Source organism: Poecilia reticulata, linkage group LG22 (assembly GCF_000633615.1).
Source record: "Poecilia reticulata strain Guanapo linkage group LG22, Guppy_female_1.0+MT, whole genome shotgun sequence".
Lineage (NCBI taxonomy): Eukaryota > Metazoa > Chordata > Actinopteri > Cyprinodontiformes > Poeciliidae > Poecilia > Poecilia reticulata.
Genome location: NC_024352.1, coordinates 6,977,557 through 7,001,238, shown reverse-complemented (window position 1 = coordinate 7,001,238; position 23,682 = coordinate 6,977,557). Strand labels below are relative to the sequence as shown.

At 38.2% G+C, this 23,682-nt stretch overlaps 1 protein-coding gene across 1 annotated transcript in view; it reads right to left on the bottom strand.

The window, feature by feature from the left end:
* The window catches only part of stag1a (STAG1 cohesin complex component a), a 41,500-nt gene extending 18,312 nt beyond the window's left edge, over window positions 1-23,188 (bottom strand). The window contains exon 1 of the mRNA XM_008399227.2: window positions 23,015-23,188. The gene's annotated coding sequence lies outside the window, so the exon portion shown is untranslated. The remainder of the gene's footprint in view (window positions 1-23,014) is intronic.
* Between the last annotated feature and the right edge of the window lie 494 nt (window positions 23,189-23,682).

Sequence of the window (23,682 nt, the reverse complement as noted above, 5' to 3'; positions counted from 1 at the left end):
TTCAAAAAGTAATGTCGAAAAATTATAATTTATGTTAAAGATGATTTTGAATAATTTCCGTCTGGGAAAAAAAACGCTGGTTCCCCCCTGGTCCCAAAAAATAAAACTTATAAACTAAGACATCAGAGACTTTGACAAATTTGAAAAACCAAAAGATTTTGACTCCAAATAAAAATGTGTGGATGGGCTCGAATGATTTAACTATCTGGCAAAAGGCAGGTCTTTAATTTTAGCCTTTCATGTCTGCAGCAAATCAGAGCACAAACACAACTCGGTGTCCCTCCAGCTGGCAATAACTCAGCATCACTTGAGAAAGTGAAACATGGCTAGTGTGACAGCAGGTTACTCATACCTGACACGCTGATACCGCCCACACTTCCAAACTGGAGCAGAGCTAAGGAAACCCTAAAGAAAGCCAAACTTTTCTTTAGTAAAATCCAATAATCCTATCATCAAGACAGGTGACAAACAAAAGGTTTACGAAATGTTTGGGTGATTTTTTTTTCCTATGATTTTAAGTAGGGATGCACAATATATCGGCACTGACATCGGTATCGGCCAATATTTGTCTTTTTTTTTAACATATCAGTATCAGTGCATTGCTAATGTAAGTGTGGACATACTGATATGTGACATCAACACAACTGACTATACTTTCTATGATCCTATTATTTACTTACAATTTGTGCTGAGTGATTTTGTTAAAAATCAGCTAGCATCACATGACTTTCTGCTGCAGCCAGTCGGCCTCTTCTTCTTACAGCCTTAACCTATACTGCATCAGCTATAATTGGCTGTTATCTCTTGAGACATGGTGTGATGTGCGCTGAGGGCTATTACTGTATTTTGTGGGAGTGCAGAGGGAAAAAAAGAACAAGAGTGGATTCTTTAACTAACAATATCAGGGAAAAAGAGTCAAGAAGTGGTTCTCACATTCTGTGTATGTCTTATGTATTGCCACTAATGCCTACCATACAGAGTCGCTATTTTGCTATTTCTATCTTCAGAGTCAACAGAGCAGCATAATTACGAGAACAGAACAGTAGTTTTAAGTCCTTGAGGATGCAGATGCCTGCTTCAATAACTCTGAATGAAGAATAAGTACATGAGGAAGTGACTAAATAAGGTCAACATTACGGGAACTGAGGGGGTGATGCCATAAAAGCAAAGTAGAGAATGGAGATGGCACAGAAAAGATGGTTGGTGATGACTGCAATCGGACGATATTCAGCCTGACTGTCACTGATAAACAGCCGCTTGGTCGAGGTGTTCAATACTTTATACCCATCATGAAAAATGTATCATAATAATTTTGGCTTATCAGAATGATTAGTTTCAACTGATTATTTTTGAAAACTATTTTTAATATTTTCTCCACTTTTGGTTCCATTGAATTGTCGACAAATATTCAAACATGATTAAAATTTAATTACGGTATGCAGCTTAATGATGAGAATCACACTTCTTTATGTAAAAAGACGACCCTTACTTCATATCGGTATGTTTTTCCATGCACTGCTTGTTGTGTTATGATTGCTGTGACACGCAATCGAAGTTGTTCAGTTGCCCAAACAGATTGGACAGAAGTAGTACTGTCCTTAAAATTAAAGTAATAGTTATAACAATAGAAGTGCAAAATATTAAGTTATAATGTTAAGTCCTTAACTTGAAAGATGTGGTTCCTTCAGGCTGCAAGAGTGAGAACAAGACTTTCTGTAGATAACAGCAAGAAGAATAGCACAAGAACAGTACTTTGTTATCTGAGTTTTCAATTGCTCAGGGAAACTGCAGTGCAATAGGACAAACATGCATGCAGACACACATAACTTAGGGCTGTTAGCTGATTTTGAAAATAAAAAACTACCACATTCTTTTGTGTAGTATTTTGCAGACATGGCTTTTATTGTGACAAAATCTGTAATTTATGGTTCAGATACTTTTCTCTCTGAATAAACTTGAAAACCCCTTAACAGCGTCTTCGTTAGCACACTTCCTTTGAGGAAGGTGAATTGTGTAAGCTCAGTAAAACGAGATTAAATTTCCTCACACCTCAGGTTGCAAATATGTGCTAAAACACACACATTACATACTTTTAGAACCTTTTACTCCACTTCATCCATTGTGTTTGAGTCACACTATCAGATCTATCCATTAATCTTGCAGTGAAGAGTGAACGTGTGCAGGTAATTCCTCATTTTAATATATTAAACAAGTCCAATACAGTATTATTTTTAAACACAGGCAGATTATGCAGAAAGTACATTATGCAATTAAGTTTCATTGTTGTTGTTTTATGCGCCCCTTTAATTCTGTCTTTGCGTGTTATTTTTAATATGACTTTCAGAGACCCTCAGGTTAGGAATCATTGCTCTGTAAGGAATTCAAACAGAGCTGTTTTTGTAATGCAAGCCACATTTAATCACTTATTTAAGATGCTAAAGGCATCTAAAAAGGTGAACTCTGTCATATTTTGTCTTTTAAAATTGGATACCCGCTTACACGGCAACTGCTCTGTCATACATAGCGGTGGGACATTGCCTCTGCTCCTGATATAAATAATAAATGAATTTTATGAATGATACTTTTGCATGTTCTTGTGTTATAATTCCTAAAGAGACACCAAGACTAGCCAAAAATGGATGTGAACATCATGGAAAATTTTTATTTCTAACAAGGAAATTTATTAGGCAATTGTAAATAAACAGAGGACTTTTGGTAAAATAGTGTGTATGCTGATGAGGCAAAGGCAAAACATTTTTGGAGTCCTGTTACAGAAAGAATATTATGTCTAGAGTCAAACATGGTGGTGGCTGCATTGCTGCCTCAGAACCTGGATGACTTGCTGTAATTGATGGAAACTTCTCTCAACCATGAAACCCTTAAGGAGAGAGTTCAGTTTGTTTCGTCTTCCTAAGCAGAGTTATGTTATTGGGAAAGACACCAGCAAGCCCACCTCTGGATGGCTCAATGTAAACTACATGAAGGCTTTGGAGTGTCCAAGTCTAAGCTAGATATTTAATTCAATAGAGATGCAGTGGAGGACCCGAGACATCCTGTTCACACTGGAAATCTTCCAATGTTCCTAAAAACAATGCTGCGAAGAAAATTGGGCCAAAATCTCTACCCAGCGGTGCACAAGACTCATTACCACTTATTGCAAATGTTTTAAGGTAGTTGTTGCTCTCTTTAAGAAATGAAATAATCATTTCAAAGTTACATTTTGTGTGTACTCAGATTATCTTTCAAATTAGAACTTGTTTGGAGAGCTGAAACATTTTAAGTTATTTTAAAAATGTAAAAACAGAAGCAGGGTGTTTACACTGTAGATATGAACTAAGCAGGGATGTGAGGGATGTGACTGGCCACATGACAAAACAGCTTAAGTTTCCTTCGCAGTCTCGTTTCTACTCGATGCTAGCAGAGACGAGGCTTGCTAAGCAGATGCCAAATCAATCTCAACCTAAGAGGCATTACCTTGATACTTTTGTGTGATTTGAGATATGAGGCATGAAAACCTGTCTGCACACATAGACACCTATCACCTTAGACGTCGGTTTCCACAGCAACAAACTCACTACATTTCTCAAACAGTAATTTTCAGCTCGCCAGGAATTGAACACTTATAAATCATTCTCCCCCCTCTAAAAAAAACCCCCGACATTTATCCAGACAGTTCAAGCTTTTGGGAGAATCTGACCCACATCAGCCTCAGCTGTTATCTGTAACTGTAAACCTCGCTCTGCATCTGCTCTCACCTACCAGACTGTGAACTGTCTGCAATGCACTGTTAACAACACACAAGGCAGCGTGAAGATGCAGCAAGAGTGAGAGAGAGAGAGAGAGAGAGAGAGAGAGAGAGAGAGAGAGAGAGAGAGAGAGAGAGAGAGAGAGAGAGAGAGAGAAAGTGTCAGGATCAAGTGCATCGGCAAGCAAGAGATTTACTTCTAAAGATTAATGCTGTCGTGTCAAAGGTAAACTCAGGAAGCTCAAGACATACTTTAGCCTGGGTGGATTTAAAAGGATTTAGTTAAGTTGAATCTTTGTGGAGCGTTTGGACTGAGGAATCATCCCATTAGTGGAGAGCGAGAGCGTTCACGCTCAGATTGCTCATTAACGGTATATGTAACATCTCCAGTGTAGTTTTTTGTTACCGTGAAATGCATGATGATTCTGCTCTATTATAACAGTGATAAACACTGCTGGATGATGTTTGCAAATCATAGAATATTTTGCAAAGTATGACTTTTACCAATTGTTCCAATCTCAGTGGCACAATAGCACCCATATACAAATATGTTTTAAAAAATAAGATTAAATGCTGTTTAGCAACACCTATGCAGTACCTAATAACACTGGAGTCCCGAAGTAGCATATTTAATAATCCTTAAATTGTTCCTTTTTGGTTTGTTTTCTTTGGAAAAGTAGGATTTGTGTTTATGGGACTGCAGGGATTTTTAAATCCTTTCATTGTTGTCTCAATAAACACTAAAAGATGTCATGGTAAACACCCTTCCCTAGCTAAAACTGAGTAAATCCAGTTCAGTCCTTGATTAGTCCAGATATCAAAATAGATACATTTAAAATAATCAATATTGTTTGGATAAGATGGTTTTAAAGTTTTTAAATGGACATAGGATTTCTAAAACAAGCAGGAGAAATATTTTCAGCTCACAATTTACTGGAACCACAACGAAACATGCTATGACTTGCATTATCAAAGAGTCCTATCAAAGCAGATGCTCTGTTGGCAAACCACTTCAGCAATTCCTCTACATGAGAAAATCCTCAGAAGATGTGAGGGGGGGTCCTTTTCAAATATTTCTGCAAATAAATGATAAAGCTAAGGATAAGTTTTTAAAAGAAGAATAGTCAGTAAATTACTGCTACTTTTACAAAAACTCAAGTTAACTCTAGATTGGATGAAAGGTGCAAAAACGAGTCCCGATATTTTGGGGATAAAAACGACTCACGCTGAACATTATGATACATTGAATCAAATGTAGTATTTATTCAATTTGAGATATTTTGCTTTTCAACAGTGTAGCTTAAAAACACAATTAAAAATAAATTGCAGATAAAAACCAATTTCAAAGGACTCTGAAGCAGCTTCTTTATTTCAGAATCAGAAGTGCAGATACTTGATTAAACGACAATTTGTAACAACATCGTGCTTTGACACAACGTCTGAGGATTAGTACAAAATGGAATGACGACGCGTGGGTAGAAAACTTAACGTCTGTACCACTTACAGCTAGTCACAGTTGTCCTGTTTCTCATTACATCCGTCACACACTCAACCAGAATCCAGACAGTCTAAAAACATTTCTAGCACTGTAATACAGTTTAACTTCCTCAAAGCTGAACGGGGAAAAAAAGAAAAAAAAAGAAAAACCTTCAGTCCAAAACATCAATAACAATTTGAGTAGTGCTGCAAATAAACAAAATAAAGCAAATGTTCTGATTGAATGTGGTAGTGATTTTTCACTACCACATATGTATTAGCAGATACTGCAACCAACACTGTTTGTCATCTCACACCCATCCACCACCTTGTTGTATGCAGTTTAATGTGATCGTGTCACTTTGCCAAGCTCTATACGAGACGAGTCTTGGGATTTAAGGAGGATTTCACTGACAGGCAGCAGCAGGAACACGTCCATGTGTGCCTCGGTAGAAAATGAACAAAATCAGATAGCGATTTAGAATTTGTTTTAAAGCAAATGTATTACCCAGCGTACTTAAACTGTGAACAAAACGCATCAAGGTTGCAACAGAAGAGCTGAGAGCCACAGTATAAACAAAAATCTCTCACTGACAAGCGCTGCAGGAAAGACTTAAACCTGAAAGCAAATCAGTAGTTCTGCTTGACACTCTGTACTTTAATAACTCGGCTTAACTGCACAGTACATGCAGTTCTGAATATAATAAAACTAGAACAGTTCGATCTTTCTGTTAGACATCATTGCTCGTATGACTGAAATATGATGCAGATGAAAAAACTAAAAGGTGATACGCTAAATGTAACTATCCAGGTTCAAAACTATATTATTTGAACAAAAGAGAGCCCTATAAATCTTGTGCATAACAGAATATATTTGTATATATTTTTTTGCTATTCATAATAAAAGCCAGTTAGTTTATCTACCTAAAAAACCTGGGGAGGGGTACCAACATCAATGATTTAGGTTTAAAGTTATTATAAATTACAATTTTACTTAATTATTTTTCTCCCAATATATTTTTTTCAGAAGTGTTGATAAACCAATATAATATTTGCCAATCCAACATGCCAGTTGATTGATGAATTGCTACCAATTCATTTCAGTTGTGTGAACTCAAGAATGGGACCATCAATGACATGCTGAACACTGGCCTTTGACCAGAACTTCACATCTTCCTAACTAAAGAAATAATAATCTGTGAATCTGTTCTAGTTGTGCCTGTCAAATATATTCATCTTATTTTTGCTGAGTGCTAAAACAAACTGCAACATGCTCTGAAACTCAATAGGAAGTTGAGTTGAATAAGTTTCAGTATTAATCAAAATACTTGAAATCAGGGTTTCCCCCAGTGTATTATAAGCCTGGTGGGCCTCCAGGCTTTACTTCTGCCCCCACCAGGCTAAGCGTTGCTTCTTTTTTTTCTTCTTCTGTTTAATGTTTGCATTTATAAGACTTTATAACTATAAGACTTTATAGTTGGTGTTCAGGTATTAATCTTCCAATCTTCTGATAACACATAAGTGATATTTTCAAATTTCCTGTGAACTTTAAGCATTTTTTAACTCAAAAACACAACTGGCCATTGGATGAATGACTGCCCTAGCGTTCAACCACTAGACTTAGCATGTTTTCTGAAGGAAATCTTGTTAAATTGTGACTTTTTGCATAACTGAGCAGCCATAGTGTCAGAGTCTGCTTCTATTCTAAATTCTTTTCACCGTAATGGCCTTTGATTCTTAATTTACTGACCACTGAGTCCTGAGTTCAACAATTTTGTCCACCAATTTCTCTGTGTGCATCACAAAAACTGTAGCAAGCAATATGAACCTGGCTAATGTCATTCCACAAAGTAAACATTTACTTCCTCTTATGTGCAACGCATCGACTTTAGTTCATATTCCTGCCAGCCAGTTGGACAAGGTGCAACATTTTAGTCAGAGGAAATAAGTCAACAGAATAGAGAATAGAGATCTAAGCCAGATACTCTACAGCTGTGAGGAATACTGCATGAGAAATACACTATCAGTGATGTTTTTTTGTGGAAAAAGGGGGAACAGAAAGAGAGCACAAGAGCAGGCAGCAAGCTTAGCAATGAGTACACACGGTTCAAACAACCCCGCTATGAAAAAAGTGAAGTTTCTGATGATGAAAGTACAAATCATAAAGCAAGCAATAACTTTTAATACTATTATGTGGCAAAAAAAACAACAAACTTAGCTGCTTCCAAACTCAAACACTCTCATTTTATGCTTTCAGACCTACTGGCAAAAAATAACAATGTGTGGAAACACAGCTGTGTTAACTCAAATGATGGATTAAAACAATATCTGCCAGCTCTCCCAGAGTCGGAAAGAATTGCCTGACGATCCAGGAAGAGACATACTTCATAATACGTCACTTTTGGAAAATCCGCATTTAGCTCCCATTGGGACAGTTTGGTAGGACGAGGTACTCTGGTTTTTGATCAGGGGTTTTGATCTCATATTTCAGGAGACTGAACTGACCCAAACAAATATTCATACCAATAGAAATGGAAACAGAGAGAAGGGGTGAGTTATGGACTTGTATTTTGTGGTGCTGTTATAAAGATAAAAATAGCAATGAAAAACCATTTATTACTTCTTTGTGGCACAGACATTCATAGCGCCACAAACAAATTTTGTTTAACTGCACATAGTAAATGTATTTAACCATATTTTAGAATTTACTGACATTTATAGGCTCCGTCCCCATGCTGATGTAGAGCAATCCTCCCCCCAATCATTCCAGGGCCCTTGTCAGCAACTGACCAATCAGGGTTCAAAGTACAGTACTCCGACAATATTGACAGTATCAGTCATAGAAAACACACTGCAGCCAGAGAGATTTTGAGGAAAATAATAGATAATCATGGTTTAAGTTGTCAGTGGGGAATATGCAATCCCGACAGCTGTTACCCAGAACGTGTAGAGGACGGAATACAATTTATTACATATCCAAAATCAAAAAGGAGTCTGGAATAACGCAAGAAATAGATTGTGGATTGCAGCCCACCTCATGACCAGTTGAATGAAACTGATGGAGGGGAACTACCACGTTAGTAAGCACCGTGAAGGTAACCGGCAATAAACATGCCATTTTTTGACATAACGACACTTACTGATAGCTCCATGCTAACGACTCACGGCTGACCGGTGCTAACGACTCACGGCTGGCGGCTCCCTGCTAACGACTCACGGCTGACCGGTGCTAACGACTCACGGCTGGCGGCTCCCTGCTAACGACTCACGGCTCAGTGCTAACAACTCACGGCTAAACGTCAAATAAACACAACTCAGTTAAAGCAAAACAATGCTAAACATCTAATCTTTTCCAGATCAATAAGTGAAGGTAGTTATGCTGGATTTTATGCGTGTAGATTCCAACATTAGCTCTGGCAGCATGAAAACAGACTGCGCTTACTGCTATATTGGCATTTAAACATCGTTTCATGCTACCGTTTATTTCTAAACATCTTCCTGAAGGCAGATTTTCACAAACCGGTATTATTTAAATAATTACCCACCCATTTGGTACGCGCAAAGTGCGTCCCACAGCGTTCACACTCGCATTCAATCAGACCTTTTTTTTCCCCCTCTTGGGCTTTATTGTTGATTTCTCAGTTATTTCCCGCTAATAACCTTATAGACCTGACGTAGGACTAGTTAGAGAATTTTCTTGCCCGCCGTCTTTGCCTCAGTCTTGGTTTATAAGGCAAAAATGACTCAAAAAATGTCTCGGGTAACTCATTGAGGTCCGTTACGTCTGTCATAACAGTTGGGTTGTCGGAGGACAGTTCTACTTCGGCAAAGGGAAAGGGCCGGCGTCATGTCAATTCAAGCTCTTACAAGAAATTTTTCACTATAAATAATAAGTGATACAAAAAATGACCACCCCTAATACGAGTGTCTGGTTTCCCCTGAGTGTTTTATAAGCCTGGCAGGCCACCAGGCTTTACTTGTGCCCACACCAGGCTAAGCTTTGCTTATTAAGCATTTTAAAATGTTTGCATTTTTTTTTAAAGACTTAATTGTTGCTGTTCAGGTATTAACCTTCCAATCTTTCAACAGCACATAATTATCAAGTGATATTTTAAATTTTCCGTCAACTTTAAACATTTTTTTACTAAAAACACAACTGGATGAATGACTGCCCAGCAGCCAACCACTGGGCTTAGCAAGTTTTCTGGGCAAACCTTGAGAGTGTGATACAAAGTTTTCTGGAAACTAGAACATTTAAATCAATCCTTGTTAAGATTTCAGTAATCACGGATAATGGATAACTTTTTGCACTGCTTGCATCTTCATAAAATTTTAGTTGCCCCAAGTTTTTCCAGTTTTATTATTATTCTTATATAATTAGGACTATAGGTCCTAATTATAAGGTCCAGGCTTTTACCGCATGCAAGCAAAAACGTAGAGTTTTTATGATAAAAGCAGAATAGTATATATAAAATTATACACTGGTCAGCACTGTTATGTAACCCAACCGAGACAATGATTGGTATAAATTAAACTAAATTTTAGCTGCACACATGCAACCAAGAGTAAAAGATGGAGACACTCAAGACTATTTTAATTGCATCTGAAACCAAAAGTGGCTCCACTACAGATTTCTTGATTATTAATGAAAAAATGTGACCACATAAGGTGTTGGTAAATTAAACGGAAATAAAATGAGGATACACAATGGAGAACTGACCGAGACTCAAGTGAAGCTGGTTTATACTATTAATTATTAGTGTATAAGTACTCCCATCCAAGAGGAAGGAATTTCACACAATTCAACCACAATACTAAAAAAAATAAAACATCAACAATCTTTTAGACCTTTAAAAAGCCCCCCACAATTAAAGTTGACCACAGCGACTTGCAGTAACTGGGTCCCACTGCGGCCCAGTTATGAGCTGAACCATCGAGACAAATGGGTGAACTTTATCGCATCTGCAACCTCTTTACACACGGAGACCGAACAGCCTAGGGGTCCCAACTGTAGATGCCTGGTTTAACCAGATTATGATTATGTCACACGGGAGATTACCCGTTTGACACGGAAAGGCTGTCAGACACACAGCCGCGTTGCTGTGTGCTCACACAAAACACACACATCCATCTGCTACAGCCACAAACTACTGTCTACTCATTTTCGGCAGCACACAATGTTAGCAGAGCAGAGGGGAGGTGGATGAAGGCTGATGAAAATCTGCTAGGAAGAAAAAAGAAGCAATTTTAAGAGCCACCTCAGAATAAAACACGGATCACAAAACTCTTACAAAACAAATTAAAAGAAAGTAGGCGAGGGAAGGACAATGAATCAAAATGATGGGAGAAGAAGATGGGATGCAGAGGGATGCAAACGGATCCAGGGGTTAACTCATAAAAAGTCTAACAGTAAGGCAAATGAGGAAGAAGCAGCCAGAGAGCCAATGGAGCAGAAAGACAATAATTCCCTCTTCATCGGTTTTCTGTCTCTCTCTCCCTTCCTGTCACCTTGGCCCAATTTTCAATCTTCTTCATGGCAACTTCTAACCGAATGTGAGAAACAAGCAGGATGGGAGCACAAACACAAACACACAGACTGACACATGTTTGCTGCCAAGGCCATTAAAACCCTCACACCCCTTATTACTTTCCAATCATCTGATGGAATGTGGACTATTTCACCGGAGCGGGACAAGCCTGCTAATGTGCGCAGGCAGATGTCAAGGCAAGAGGGGGAAGAAAAATACCATAGACTGGCAATAATGTTCTGGGAGCGAAAAGGTGGTGGGGGGATGACTGCTCTGTTACAGAGTGCAGTTATAAAAATTACAAGATGAAGTTAAAGGACTGCTGATTAAAAATCAAGGTTTAAGAAGTAAAAAGCATCTCAACCTGAGGACCATTTGAAGTAAAAAGAAAATGAGAAAATGTGCTGACGAGATACATTTAAAGATCTTAGAACAGATTCCCATGATCTGTATTATTTTCATTAGTGGTGGAACAAGAAATCAGGTTGTGACTGCCCAGTCAAGAAAACAAGAATTACTATACAACATGTTTTGACCCACAGGTGGAAGTGAAACGGCCGATCTTTCCTGCCACCGTGTTATCTACTCTCATCAAGCTGGCGAATCTAAAGATTCCCCTCCAACTCAGAGAATGGGTTGATAATGACAAAGTTCATTCTGACCATTACCACGAAGGGTCTGCTGCCGTCGAGAGTCGCAGGGAATCGCGTTTTGAACCGTTTCGCAGCCTTTTAACGCAACATCCCACCTTGACACTTCACAGAAATGACGATCAACACGCGCTGCTGCGAGACCAAATGGGTTTTTCCAAATTACACAGTTGTGGTAGGGAGTTTAGATGCTTGAAGGAAGGAACACACACAGAGTAATGATTAAAGTGGCAAAATTAGATGCTAATAAAAAAGTCCCAACTCAAACTTGTGATTGGGTCTTGTCTAAAAGAAATAAAACCTTGTTTTACTGAGCCTGTTCTCTCTCTACCACACCTAAAATTGTCATCTACAAGCATTATGGAGTAAATGAAATTGGCTAAATCTGCTATTGAAAAGTCAAAGTTTTAGATTAAGGTTGAATAATCTGAGCGACTCAAATAACTGTGTTTAGACATGGCTTTTGACCAAATGTATAGTTTCCTATGTGGGTTTTCCTGACTACTATACAGTGGTTCCATGTAGTAAATCTTATATTGTGGTGAAATCTGTATTAATGCTGTCAAATGGCACTGCATTCATGAGGAAAAAGTATTTGCAAGTTAAGCAGGAGATTTGAGTTTTGTGGGCTGTAGTCATGAAAAACTTGTCAAAATTTATTTATTTGCCAATGCCAAACAGTTTATTCTGCTATTGACTCTTGATTGGAGTTGTTTTCCAATGAGCATCTGTTGAAAGTTGCTGCAATGTGGTTGTGTTGGTCACTCTGACACAAACGGCATAATCTATCTGATCGATGGGACTGAGGTCACATTTCCTCCTCTCAATTTGCCAAATCTGGGGTAGCCTCTGATGAACCGTGCTCTAAGTGTCTGAGTGTTGACATCTCTAAGGATAGAGTTCACTACCAGAATGTGGAGGAACAGGATTACCAATACCTGAGGAAACTTATTAATATGTCTCTGAGATTGCCTCCAACAATGGCAAGCCTCGTTTTTTCCACTTAGGGAGATGCCACCCAACACCATCACACCGTGACACCGAAAGCTGTTTGGCACTGGAGGACTTTGCAAGTTATGGAGGGTGCAACCCACATACTTGATGAACGAATGCATTTTCTTTACATGTGGCAAGCATTAATAAACACCGTATAAGATCCATTGCCAAGAAGCGGAGTTAAAAGGAATAATAAAACAAACACAAATGTCCGTTTTACTAACAACTATAACATATGAATACCTAATTAATAAACATAATACTTCATTACTAACATGCTTGATTGTTGCAGTCTTGGTGCTCAGTGCTGATTTGATCCCATTTCTTCTTTCAGTAGAAATACAGAAGTGAGATTTCTGTAAATTACATTTTCAGAGATGGAAAGTTGTTTTTTTTAAAAACACAATATTAATTTTTCTCTAAAAGCCTGAAGAACAAGACCTCCAAGAGTCAACTCCTCAACTTGTGTTGCGCAATTAAGCAGTCTTTCAATATGCTCATCATCATACATTTGCATTTGGATTATTACAAGCAAAGGTGTGCAAATGTCCAACATAAATGCATTTAACATTCATTTACTGGATTCATACTGAACCACAACAGTGCTCTCACTAACTACTATGTATCATATAATTACATGAAGTGTCAAAAAACATCCTTACAAGTGGTTAAGTCATTGGAGGTAGAAAAAAACACTTTAGTCAACAAATTCAAACCGTCTCTTCTCCACCTTTACAAAACCTTAATGGTATTTATGCACTGTTGAAACATTTACCCTGTCCAGGAACTTGAAATCTTTAATTTCCCTAAAGTTTTTTTTTTTTTTCAAATGTATATATTTTTTTCTTTTTAATAACTGTAGCACTGCTAAAGAAATCATGTAGATCTGTGAGAGTTTCATCTACATCAACACTCAAAACTTGTCCTTTTGTACCCACTGTATTTTCTCTCCAATAGCCTGAGAATTGACTTGGCACAAGCAAGTGAATCAATACTTAGTAAGACTGTTCACAAATAATACTGACTGGCAAGACAAACAGTGCCACATTGTAGGCCGTTGCTTGACACTGGTTGTTAACCTTGACTGTGTAAATGACATTTTCTGGATTTAAAGATCTGGTTAGGCACCAAGTTTAGACCTGGATGGCATAAAGATGAAAAAATATATATAAAAATTTAATTAAATTCCTACCAAGCCAACAAATGGATCTATTCATCTCTCAGATGTGAAACCCGTGATTTCTCTACAAGCAGAATATAAATCTCTGCCTTTAAACTTTAACACATCAAAAAGAGATTAAAAATGCATCATCATAGCCCTTCCTTTTATCAGTTTAACACTGGGCAGTGCTTTAGGTAGAAATTGAAACTTTGCAATCAATGTTAAAGCAAACCTCTTTCTCACAAGCAAAAAGGAAAACATTTTTCATCAAGAGATTAGGAATATTACCAATACAGAACAGATGCTGGTCTTTTTTGTACGATTTTTAAACTGATATTTTTGGTTTCATGTGCAACTATTTCAAACCGTTATGGACTCCATATGTCTTACTGACTTACAATCATTGGTCAGTCATCTGTAGCACATGTTAGTTATCCCTTTCATGTTGACAATTATGTAAAATATGACATATGAAGTTAATTATGCTTGTAGATAAACCAATTGGAGATTTTTTCCAAGTATTTGCTCTCCACTTTTTATGAATTAATGACCTCTAAATAGTGATTTAGTAAATTCTGATTTCTCTTAAACATCTTAACAGTATTCAAAATATTTATTTCTACCAAAGTGGTTTTGAGAAGTGTAACACGTTCCATAACAGTGAGGATGAAAGCAAAAAAAACAAATACTTCTTTATCTACTTTTCCAGGTAAAAAAAAAAAAGAGAGACCTGAACTGGAAAAATAGGAAATGGTAAGGGAATGAAGAATAGCTCCCTGCTGCAGCAGGTAGAATCAAAAGGCGATATGACCGAATAGAAAACACAGTTTGCTTTAAAATAGGTTCCTACAGCTTTTGTGCTTCATCTGAAAACACCTCACTGACAATGAAAACAGATAACTGGGGAGGGAGTGTTATCCCTGCAGTAACAACTTTTACAACAAAAAAGCGCTGCTGTTTCTGCGACCTGCTAGACTTTATGTATGGTGTGTTCGCTGATCTGTGACTAGATTGTGTTTTTGAGGCCAGTTTTGAGCTGAAAACTGTCCAATTCCAGCCACCAGGAGCTCTTTTTTCCCCCTACTCTGTGGTCCAGATCTTATGCTCTCATGCCCACTGTGGGTACATTTCCACAGCTGAAGGATTTTCCTTACTAAGCCATGTCGGTTGCCGCTGACCACTGCAGAACAAAAACATCCCACATAAACGGACATTTAAGAGTTGAAACATCAACGTTGTTTCGTTGCAATTTTGCCTTTTTTTGTTTTGTTTTGAGCTTTAAAAGCTTCCAAAAAAAAAAAAAAAAAAAATTCTGTGCAATATAAGTCACCCACTGTCACTTCCCATATTGTAACAAGACAATAATGTTTTTATGCCCATCTGTCGGTGGTCAAAACTGAATAGCTTATTTAGCCTGGAAGTCTTGCAACATAATGCAGTAAGGCAGCCGTAGAAAAAGGGGAATCCTTCAGTTGCTTCCCGTCATCCCGCTGTGAAATGTCCACAGACAGAAAATCTTTACTACAGCAATATACTGCTGTTCTCCACCATGTGCTTGCAGCCTAATTAGACATCAGACAGTGGCGATAGAATCTGCAAAGAATTAGACCAAACACGCCACCATTTTTCTTTATAATCAACCTAAAACATATTCGTGTTGACTCGACCACGTATTTCAAAACGTAAATTACAAACCACTTCCAACTAATGTTGATGTGCTTTATAAATTTTTATTTCATGGGATCTTGAACAAGAAAAGTACAGTGATAAGATTATGGCGACCTGCAAAACCAAAACTTTGGAAATGTATATGAACCTATAAATACTTGCGTGTCTACTTACTCAGAAACTTATAAAACAGGATCCTCACTGCAGGCAAAAAGGGCACTGAGCTTTTTATCAAGATGAAAATTTGAGATGTTATTATCTGAAATTGCTCCACTGCACATAAACATCAGTTGTTGATACTGTCCCAGTTTTACCAATAGGGCTAATATTGAGACGTTAAAAAATGAATGTCACGTTAATATCGGCAGATACCGATGTTGATCTGAATTATGCTTCCGTCTGCCAATATTGTTACATTTTTGATCAACACAAAAACAACACAGGGAAATCTCTTTACATCTATGGTAATTATGCTTTAAAAAAAATCTCTTTGGATAATGAAATGAATAGTTTTACATTTCAAATTAGAATCGGCTTGGTTTTTTTTACAAGCAAACAGGTGAAAGCACCTTGCTTAACTTAGCAACCACAGAACCTCACAGCGACACCGGCAAGAGATCACACATCTGCAAAACTCACAAAGAGAAGCAACACCTTAAATCATTAGTGCTCCACTCGGCAGCTGAGGAGAACTCCTTTAGCAAGCACTCTGATCGCACATTTTGCTTGAATAATGGTAATAACCGTGTTATCTGGTGCAATCGTGTAATCTGACCCATCATTATGTCAACATAACTGGTGTTACTTGACAACAGGCAATTTTCCTTTTCAATGTGGGGCTGCCAATTTCTAACAGACTAATCGAAGTAATCTCTTACATCACTGGCTGTTTGACAAAAGCAATCACAGGGCTTAGTTCACCAAAACCACACAGCGCTGTCTGACATGCAAATAGTCCTGTGGAAATAAGAAACAAATGCTTTGTGAAGAGAAGCTAGCACAAGCATGGTGTCATCAGTTTTTCTTTTCTTTTCAGTTTTGCATGTTATCTATTCAGCAGTATTTCTTTGGTTTTCTTTATGAACCATCACCCTGTACTTTATCTTGCTCAGTGTGATGTTCCATCTCTCTTCAGCTCAGAGAATAAAAGTTTAAAACTGAAAGAAGTAATCAGGCTCTGTTGCCGTTCGAGACGACCTCACGATGCTGCAACAGCTCTAATCCAAGGCTAATTAATCTTTAGGTTTCAGAATCTATGACAACCTGACAAGGTTGCAACCACCTGATATACAACTGAAGCATCAGATAACCCTGAAACACACACCGTTAGTTTGTTCAAATCCAAAGTGTACGCCTTTCGGGGTGCAAAAGAAACTAAGCAAGTGGACACATTCATCAAAACTCTAATACAATTCAATCCCCTGGAGTCTTTTAGCCTGACTCTTTATGCAGAATTCTGTAATGAGGTGGCTCTGCAGCAATATTGCTCATTTCTAGTCAACAGCTGATTACGGTACAGGAAACCACAGAGCAGGGAAAGCCTGGAAATTAAAGAATTATTTTAGTAAGCATAAAGTGACTGCATATTGGTACAAAAGAGGCAGCAGCGTTCTCCAAAACCAAGTTTATAAAAAGAATACATATGTACTGCACCTGTGAAAGGCTTAGGATATGATGATGATGGAAAAGAAGGACGTAAGATCTAGATTAACTAATCGATGCAGTAGACCCTTAGTATTCATTGGAGGTAGGTAGCAGAGCTGGAAGTGAATAGCTAAAATGATTATAATTTCCTTTTTTAATAGTTTAAACACCAACTATATCTTAATATGCATTAAGATGCACAGTGGAAACAGTCTCATCATTAAAACCAGCGCTAACATCCAACGTCTTCCTTATCTGGTTACAGCCAGTCAGTGACACGAGGAAAAATGAATGCCGCTACTGGATTGGATGCTTTGCAAATGTAAGCTAATAGCATTTGCAAATACTATTAGCATTTGCAAATGCTAATAGCAACCACACTTAAGTATTTCAGCTTTCCAAACAGGATTTTCTGTTAAATATTTTGCAAAAAAGTAATTATATATATCCACTGATGAGGAAAATGTTGGAAAAATCCACAAAAACAAAACTGAATAGGCAGAGTCCATTGTGTAGTCATCAAAAAGTATTTTAAAGAATAACACTTTATGCTTCCCAAATATTATGCAGCCCAGGTTCTTTCCAATCAATAATGGTATATCTAGTTTATTGTCTTAATTACTTAATTAGTGAAAATTAAGACAATAAGTGAAAATTTCACTAATTAAGACAATTAGTGAAAATTGTTGCTGACTTTAAGAAGTCAGCAACAATTTAAATAAAAATGTTTCTTTTGTGATGCAGAAGAGCAAACAAGCTGTCACTTGCTTTAAATTTAATATCTTTTGAATGATCCAGCTCACAACCGTAACTGGAAAGTTTCTTAACAGACTAAACAATGATTTGCTCAACTCAATTCCTTTATGACTCAACAGAGGCGTACTGGGCAGCGCCGGTCATTTCGCCTCGTCATCTCTTTCTACTCTTGTGCTTCAGATTGCCTGAGCAACAGGACGTTTCGTACCGACCACGAGTCATTTACCCACCAGAGGAGCAAGTTGTTGAAACGAGGCTTTCCACAACTTGCTAATAATGAAACAAATAAAGTGAATTTGTGCTGTTCAGCGAGTTTAATGCTTGGTACGTTTATTATCATTTCTGAATACCTCATAAAAATCAGAGCGTCTGTGTGTGAGCTTGTGGTCACCTCGCCGTAGAACAGAGGCGAAAGGCCTTATCGACATCATCAGGCATTTCCTGTGACTTATGAGCAAATACTTCCAAACAGCACTTCTGCCTTTTCAAATGAAGTGAGTCAGAGAGGGTTTTGTTCCTGCCATTCTTGCCATGTTGCTTGAATTTTAAACTATCACTATTTATGATTTGGATTGCTGTAAGGAAGGGAAAGACCTGGATGTTTGTTTATAATCATTCCAGTTTGGGAAGATGAAAATGGCCAAAACAAACTGCAATGAAGAGTAAAGTGTGGAAAAGTTAGGTTAATTGTAATCAATGTCACTGGATTTTGCAAAGCCATCACAATTACATGTTTTCCTTATGTTGTGGAGTGTCAATTTTGATGCAATTTTTTTTTTTTTATATTATCAAATAAATCCAACCTACTGTTTGCAAAATTTTGCAAAAAATAAAATAAAATAAAATATTGGAAAACTTCTTGAATTAGTTTCATAAAACTATATTGAACATTAAGCCAATTCCTTATCCTTATGTCTAAATGAAGCACAACTGAAAGAAAATCCATTATAAACCGCTTTTGTTATTTCTTGAACCAACATTTGACTCATGCATGTCAAATGTTGGTTTGACATGCATGTCACAAACCAACAGTTCTGTGACTGTGTTCACAGTCAACTCAGGCTGGCCAAAGGAACGAGCAGGAAAGACGACTTCTTCTTTTAGCCAACATGTTGAATCAAGGTCACCATTTGATACGTTCTGACAAATGTCAACCCCATTACAAAAAAAACCCTGGGCTAAATCATTACTCAGTCATATATAGGCTCCAACATAAAAAAAATAAAATATTTAAAAATTGGACATGAAACCCTCAGCTACCATCAAAAGTCGGCCTCTGTAAAGCAGATAATGTACTACAAACAACATTGCATCTTGTTACAGTTAAGTACTGTTCATTAAGCAGATTATCTTTGCGAGTTCCTAAAGGGAAACTGCTTCAGTACATTCCCTTTAAAAACAGATCTTATATATTCAATGCATGCTATTATTTAACATTACCCACTTCCTGATGTGTCTATTCTAATGAGTCTTGCCGTGGGATTCGCGGTTGTTTATCAGCTCTCTGTGGAAATCATGCGGGCGCGGAGCCAAGCGACTTGGGAAACATTCACTATTTCTGTTACCTGCGCACTGTCCAAAACACAAAGACGCTCTTCACACCTACATTTCATACGTTATGCAATAAACATCTGCTTCAAACTTTTCTGTTTAACAGCCTGAGGCAGAGACACAGTGGTGCATAACTAAACATTCTTCACTACGTGCCATAAAACAGAGTCAACCACTTTGTGGGTACAACAGGAATGGTGCCGAAACCCAAACTAGATGCGTTTTGTAAGCTGTGTCATTACAAGCCTGAAAAAAAAAAAAAAAACCTGTAGAAGAAAGAAAAACACACTTTCTGGCACAACAAAGCTAACCCCCATCAGCTAGAAGAACATGTAAACTTTGCATCATGACATCAGCATAATTTTCCTCCCCCCCCCCACTGATCCACTGCCAAGCTCTTCGGTGACACATCCAACTGAGATCCAGGGACCGGATCGCAACGTGAAAGTCAGGTCAGCCTTTAAGGCTTTTTTGCTGTGCTACTTTGACTATTACGGAGTGAAAACAGCTCATTTCTCCCCTTCATCGTTTCATGCACGTAATGTTTTGGTCGTTTTTGTACCAGCCAGGGACCAATCCAATCCAGTTTATTTATATAATCGCCAAAAGTTAGAACTTAGGGTACACGGCTTATTGGCAATGACATCGGTATTGGGCAATGGTTAGGGCTGTTGTAAACGATTATTTTAGTAATCGAGTAATCTATAGATTTTTCTTACGATTAATCGAGTAATCGGATAAAAACAATTATGAAATAAAATATTGGTAAATCTTCCATAACACCAGTATTACTATCGGATATCAACATCAGTCTATTTTTTCCACATTTGAGCTTCCCTACCAGTTACTTTTTTGTAGACCGGGGGAGCAATACGGGATATTTACGGCTCCTCCTCATCTACCAGCCATGTTCCGCCTCCCGTTTGTTCAGACAGGGATGATATAAGTTTATTGTGCGGTTCGGTCCGTAAAGCTGCTCTTACCCTGTAAGCATCAACCCTCAGCCGCCCGCCGTGTTCAGTCTCTCCGCTCACCTGTATAAATCCTCCTCAGCTTCTTCCCGCCGTTCAACCAGCAGCTCCAGAGCAGAAAGGCTGCCGAACTCCCGGCATCGCGCCGGTCATTTTAAGGATGTTTATTGGTCCCACAAAAACGATGAAAACCCGGAATTATCACCAATCAGTAAAATCCCTGCGGGCCGAATTTGAAGATTGGACGTTATGCCGCTAACACGTAGCTTCCGTCAACAACTCAGAGGCGGAAGTCAGAGCTCCGCTCAACGCAAATAATGTTCCGGCTGAAACACGGTGCGCTAAATGATAAAACATAAATTAACGAAGCTTCGAGGCAGGTCAATTTTCCTCGAGGAATTTTAATAATCGAGGTACTCGAATCACTCGAGGAATCGTTTCAGCCCTTGCAATGGTAGACAATTTTTTAACATATCGGTTTGATAAATAAAACTGGGCTGATATTAACAACTGATATTTATTTCCATCTTGTTGCCATTTGCTTCTGGAGGTGGAGTGGAGGTGGTTGGTCATGTGGTATTTGTTTGGTCATGTGACAGTGTCAGAACAGTTTTTTTTTTGTTTTTTTTTACAATATCTGTAAATATCTATTTTCAGCCATGTCAGCAATATTAACATTGGGAAGCACTGATATTTTCACATCAGTTCTTCTCCAGTAATATGTTTTCTATCAAATTATTGTGAAATAACCAGAAAACCACATACATTTAAATTGAATGTATTGGAACATTTTTGTATTTTGCTATTATTTGGCATCATAATTTTTCCAAAGTATTGAATGATTAGGGGAAAAAACATTCATAAAAAAAATGCAAGTGTTTGTTTACTGAAAAATAAAAATAAAAAATGGAAGCAGAAAGTGGACAGATCATGTCATTATATGAATGCCAGAAATGGGACATCTAGATTTATAAAGTCTATACAAAAACATCTAAAGCATTGACAGGCTTAATTCTGGAGTTTCCACAACAAATGATTTTCTGAAACTAGAATTTTCTGGTGAAATTGTTTGTATGCTGCCTGTTGTTCCTACCTGAGGTTCTCTATTATACACAGATGTAAATTAATGCACTATCCCAACAGAGGCAACCAAGCAAATTTGTCATAATAGAAAATATTACAATTAACAGACACAAAAATGCTATTAGCCATCAAAAACCAATCATGACATGAGGACGATGTTCTAGTGTAAAAAAAAAAAAAAAGGTTTACATAGGACTGCATGCAAATCAACTTGAATTTCATAAATAAGAATTCAAAAGAAAAACGGTCCATAAAACAATTTTTATACTTTTGTTTTTTGCTTCTTTTTAGGTTTGGTAAGATCGCCAAACGTACAAGTTGAGGACACAGCACATGTGTCGCATTCAGCCTCAAAGTTTGACAACAAAGTCAGGTCAATGTCCGCAGGTTTTGGCACAGAAATTCATTATGATTTAAATGTATACATCACACAGCAAACGTAAAACAGAAATCTCTCTAAAGGACAAATGTAAAAGATGTAGTGAGATGTCCGCAGGTTGCAGGAATTAGATGATTGCAAGCGATGCAAATAGACAGTACTGTAACTCTAGTGTTTAGCGAGTCACAATGTAAAAAAAAAATTCAGAAAATGTTCAGAAAGCAGAAAAAATTACTAGTATCTGAATCAGCCAGTAACCATATTACCCAATCAAAACTTTATACAACTAGTAACCAGACAGTTAGCATAGAAAAAGCTGATAAAAATCAGGGAAAAAAACAAACAACAAAAACAATATGTGCAACTTGTTCCACAGTCTAAATTAAGCGTGTTGTGTGCAAACTGAAGGAGGAATGAAAGACCAGTTGGCAAGCATACATGGTTGCAAACAGTAGACCAGGAAAGCCTGCATGAGAAATCACATGGCTGACTGTAAACAAAGCAGTTATGCAACAATCTCAGATTCATGAAGCTGCCAGTAGGTACTCTGCTATCAACACTGCAAAGGCTGAGCTGAGCAGGGGTCAGGACCAAAGCCCCATTAGGGGGGCTGGCTGGTGGAGCCCATCCCCCCACTAATGTGACTCATGTTTCCCCGCTCAATGTTTGCCTGTTTCCCGCACGTTAGGGGGCGGGAAGAGGAAAGAGCGCCATAATAATCCTGCAAAACATGCAGGACTCCAATCTGTAGTTTTTATCTGGAAACACCCACGTGCTTTTTACTGATGTACAAACAGCAACGTGTTTTATTATGTTGTATGAAAAGTAACCCAACTTGAAGGCAAGAAGGTGCACGAAAAAGTACTAACTATATGTGCGTGTGTGCATTTCTGTGTTTGCAAAAACAACCTGCCTGTAGTATGATGACAACAGTGCCCACAACAGCGTGGAAGCTGACAATAAAGCTAATCACAACAAGGAGGAAGCCAGTACTGTACATTCATACAACGCTGTGTAAACGAGAGAAGGTGATGCTCTGAATCCTGCCTGCAAGCAGCTAAAAAACACGTCACACTGCCCAGCTCTTTATTTGTTGACAAGACAAACTCATAACGCCAAGTGACAATTGGTGGCAATCACAGCAGCGCTGCTGCAAACACTCGCTCTTCTAACAAGTTGTCTCGCCAGAAAAAAAAAAGAAAAAAAAATGCGGCTAGCTCGCAGGCTAATAGCCGCGCTAGGCTATATAATGTAACTGAGGGGAGAGAAAGCACATTCACCTCCGTTAGCCACTAGCGCCCATCCCCCAACCGCCCAGCCTTCCCTGTCTGTGTCCACCATCTTTATTCCGTGCCCCGTCTCCGTTACCACCGCACAAAACACGACAAAAACACAAGACACTCACCTTTAACGACCATCGCCGGATTGGTTATCGCCTTCCGAAACGTGCAAACGATTTTAGTTTGAATATAGTTGGTATATTTATATTGAAAATTGGCCGTGCGAGCGGAACCGCGCCTTGAGATAAGAGCAGCAATCCTAAACCGCCATCTGGTGGTATTTTCCTCTCTGTGATGCAGCGGGAGCGGCGCAGGCTCAGACCGAGACACAGCTGCCCCCTGGCGGACACACCGTGCCGCGGCGGACACGCGCCTCCGGGGGGCGAGCCTGGGAAGGGAAAGGAGGGTGGGGAACAGGGACCGCCAGCAAAACAGTGACGTGGACGCGCACAGGAGCAGAGACTCCCCCTTCTCTCATACTATTAAGCTATTTCAAGCAGCTGTCAAGTTAAAAGAGTATATACTAGGCTAATTAAGATTATATGAAAGCAATATTTACTCCTCAAATACAATGCATACTGTATTACGATTTCGTATTCGATTTTAATGTGTATATGATAACGCAGCCGCAAACCAAGACACCTTGGCTAAAATAAATATACAGCAAAATTTTGCAATCTATCTTGAACCACTCTATTAATTTTTCATGTCCTTCTTTTGTTCACAATGCAGTTTCTCATTTTACCTCCTTTGTTTTATTGTCTCTTTCATCTTTTTTAAAATAATTTATCTC